We start from the raw sequence: 4,014 nt of genomic DNA, 5'->3' as shown, positions 1-4,014 counted from the left end.
AAGGATTAAGTCCCAAGCCTCCAGCCTGGGAGGAGGCTCATGTTTCCCACCTCCAGACTGTGCTCCAGAGGTTACCTCTTCCCAGCTGTTACCTCCCCACCAACACCTGGCTAGACATCACCTCCTCCTAGAAGTCTTCCTCAACTACCCGGTCAGGGTTGGTGATTCTGTTTTCATGGTCTCATTGCGCTTTGCAAGTGATAGGTAGCTTTCAGTTTTCGTGTTGATTTCCTGCTAGATTATGACCTCCCGGAGGGCAGGGATAGAGGATTATTTATTCTCACATCCCAACCAGAAAGAGCTGATTATTATTTTCATTATTATTATTTAACGAAAAGGCTTTACGGTTTAAAACAGGATCTTACAAACTTGAGCGGAGCTGATGTTCACACCACCGCTGAGTGTAGCGGCCAGGGCACATCCTAATAATTCCCAGGACACAGAGGAGAAAGGTGACCCGAGGCTGGGGAGAAAAGGTGTCACACGCCTTCTCTCCCTTTGTGGCCCTCTTCAGGGGACTTTCTCCTTGGAGAACCGTCCATTTTCCTGAACTCACCGGGGGCCGACCCTGGAACTCTGGACACGTCTCTCGGCCTCTCTGGGACTCAGACCTGCCGTCTGTTCTCTCCTGTTCATGCCCAGCGTTCGGCGGTCTTCCTTCTTGCTCCTACCCCTGCGTGAAGCGTGCCTCCCCCAGGCCTTTCCGTGGCTGCTCCTTCTTTTCTTGGAAATCTCACCTCACAGTCACAGCCTCCAGGGGGTCATCCTGCCCACCGGTAATGCCCGTCCCATCCCCTGCCCCTCTCTACTATGTCCTTATCTCCCTGTTTTATTGTCTCTCTAGCACTTACCACTACCTGAAATTATCTTAGTTATTTATTTACAATCGAGTTTAGCTTCTGTCTCATCTACCTGAAAACTCCAGGAGGGTGAGATTGTTTTTCTGTCCCCAGAGCAGCCTGGCCATAGTAGCTGCTCAACACATATTTACGGAACGCAAGAATGCATGGATCAATGAATGAATGAAAATGTCTAAGCTGATGGGCTGGATGGGATGCCGTGAGCCCCCTTGCCTGGTTTGTCATGTCAGTTAACATCTGTTCAGCCCTTACTGAAGTTTCTCTGCATTTTCTCTCTTTACCTTCACAACTGTTCCATGACATGTGCTCTAATAGTCCTGTTTACAGTGAGGTTAACTCACCTGTCCTCAGCTCGCTCACAGTGAAGTTAAGACCTGAACTCAGACTAATTTATCCCAGAGCTCATGCAGGTCTACACTGGCCTTTCCATGCTGGAAGTGCACTGGGCAGGACGCGGTGAGTCAGACCCAGGACTCAGGCCTCCTTACTAGGCTTCTAGTTCTTTCTCTGCAATCCCCAAAGGCTCTCACACTGCCAGGCCATTCCTCAAAGGAAATCCTCTCTGTGTGGCTAGTGTCATAGGGGTTCAGGAATGCCACGGGTTCCCCAGAGCTGGGGCCCACCCTGGAGCGTCCTGCCCTGCACACGCCATTTGCTAGCTTGGACCCAAGGATCTCCACCTGCGGCTGGCTCACCAGCCGTCCGAACTTGGTGGCCACAGGCCGGTGGTTGTAGGTTGGATGTGAGCCAGTTGGGGTTGCCAGGTTACATTCCTTTCCTCAGAGCCAGGCAGCCATCGAGCCTGGTTTACCTAATTGGCCTATTTATCGCTTTGTTGATTTCAAACTCAACTTTGCTCAGAAATAATTTTAGAAAATGGATTTTTTTTAAAGTCCATCTTGTGATGTCTCATCCCCATTTCCTTCTGGATAAAACCACCTGAAAGCTTAAGTCTTTGCTCGTTGCTGCTTACTCCCTTGGGGAAGGGAGGGGAGGTCCCCATAAGTTCCTATATTTGTCCCCTATTGGAATCGGCTCCTGGCTGGAGCCAACTTTGCTTCGGGAGCCATAGAGGCACACGTTTGTGCCAGAGATCTGGGCCCTTCCACCCTGGAAGCTGCTCTCCTTGGGCAGCCGCATTCCTTCAATGCGCCGAGATGGACGTGTCCCTGTGCTGGATGGGAGCAGTCTGGTGGGGGGAGGTGGATGCTTTAAACAGACTGTCCCATCCCAGGGACTGTGGCTCAGCTCCCAGGCAGCTGGGAGAGGCCCCACGATGGACCCTTTAATTTTGTCCTTTTGGGCCTCAGTTCCCTTCTCTGCAAAGTTGCGGGGGACACGTGCTACACTCTTCACCGCGCTTGGTATGTGTGAGCAGGTATCACAAGCCACAAAACCCCACCTGGAGCTAAGGGATTGTTAAACGCTAGTGTAGCCCACAGAGCAAGGTGTCACCTGTCTTCCTGTGCAAAGGACAGTTAGACCTACTTTGCCTGATTTTTCTCTGCTCCCGGGCCTGAGGTGTGGAGCCGGCAGCCTGGGATGGTGACGTCAGAGAGACCTGGGCTGAGACCCTGATCCTGCCACCTGCAGTGGGGTCTTGGCAAGTCACATAAGCTCTACGGGCCTGGACAACTCGCCGGTTCAGGGGGTCTGGTCACACCTTCCCTGCAGAGCTGGTGTGAGGAGCAGATGTGATCCCAGGTTTATGAGGCATTCCCAGCTCCAAGCAGGTGCTTGGTCCAGTTCCGGTCTCTTCCTTCTCCAGCCTTCCCGAGCACTCCCCGTTCCCCCGAGGCGCTCCCTAGCTGGAAGGTGACTTTGGTGACAATTTGGGTCACTTGGAAGGGAGCTCGGCACTTCCGCCTACCTCGGCCCCAGAATTGGCGCTTGTTGGACTTGTTGGGTCCAGCGCAGCTGCTGGTGAGTCAGCCCAGGCTCAGGTGCTCTTGGCCAAGGCCCGTCCAGGGGGGCCGTGATGGGCTGGAGTCGACCCAGCCTAAGCCTGTCCCCTTTGGAGGACTCTTATTGGGGTATACAGTGTGCAGACCACATACCTCAGTCATTCATTTCCTTCCCAAGGTCCCAGCCATCCCTAATGGCCAATGCAATTTTGTTCTTTCATAGAATTAATTATGGGAAAAAAGTCAATGTCACCACTCCAGGCCCTATTGTCTGACTCCCAGTCTGGCCTCGGGGTCCTTTTCAATACAGCCAGGGAGCCTAAACTAGGTCAGAGCTCTGAGTTTGGACCGGGCGGCTACTAGTAACTGACAGGATGACTGCGGTGCGCTAAGTGAGAGCACGGGTGACATAACTCCCTTCTGTCTTCCTCTCCATCTTCCTTTGGACTTGCTCTTTTTTTTTTTTTTTGCGGTATGCGGGCTTCTCACTGTTATGGCCTCTCCCGTTGCGGAGCACAGGCTCTGACGCACGGGCTCAGCGGCCATGGCTCACAGGCCCAGCTGCTCCGCGGCATGTGGGATCCTCCCGGACCGGGGCACAAACCTGTGTCCCCTGCATCGGCAGGCGGTCTCTCAACCACCGTGCTACCAGGAAAGCCCGGACTTTTTAATCCTTCTGATTATCCTGTGTTCTCATAATCACCTGGGTGCCGCCTTCGGCTAAAGGGTGAGTCTCTGGACCTGGGACTGCTTATCTGTATTTTGTCAAAGCTCCCCAGGTGGTTCTCATGCACAGGGATGGTTGCGAAGCACTGGATTTTGTGCAGAGACCGTCTCCGTGCGGAGCTAATCGGGTCTGACACCTCTCTGACACTCGCCCATCTCTCTTTATGTGCTGACCACCAGATAGAGATAAATAAATGGTGTTTATATTCATTGCATTTATTCCTTTTGATGTTCTATACATGGCAAACGATCCTCACCCTGGCTTTCTATTTAAGGTAAAAATAAAAGGTCTCCTCTTAAAATAAATTTAAGTTTCAACGGGTTGAATTTCTTACAAACAAACGCGAAAAAATAATAGTGCAGGTGTCCCCAGATGTGGCCCAAATCATGGATGTGGGCTTTCCTGGTGGCGCGGTGGTTGAGAGTCCGCCTGCCGATGCGGGGGACACGGGGTTCGTGCCCCGGTCCGGGAGGATCCCACATGCCGCGGAGCAGCTGGGCCTGTGAGCCATGGCCGCTGAGCC

At 52.9% G+C, this 4,014-nt stretch overlaps 1 protein-coding gene across 5 annotated transcripts in view; it reads left to right on the top strand.

Annotated features, from left to right (window-relative positions):
* SYNE3 (spectrin repeat containing nuclear envelope family member 3) overlaps window positions 1-4,014 on the top strand; it is a 95,215-nt gene that overhangs the window by 6,804 nt on the left and 84,397 nt on the right. The gene's annotated exons all lie outside the window — the stretch shown is intronic.

The sequence above is a fragment of the Neophocaena asiaeorientalis genome, unplaced genomic scaffold, assembly GCF_003031525.2.
Source record: "Neophocaena asiaeorientalis asiaeorientalis breed wild unplaced genomic scaffold, Neophocaena_asiaeorientalis_V1.1 scaffold476, whole genome shotgun sequence".
Lineage (NCBI taxonomy): Eukaryota > Metazoa > Chordata > Mammalia > Artiodactyla > Phocoenidae > Neophocaena > Neophocaena asiaeorientalis.
The sequence above is the reverse complement of the archived record's forward strand: the minus strand, read 5'-3'. Positions and strand labels throughout refer to the sequence as shown.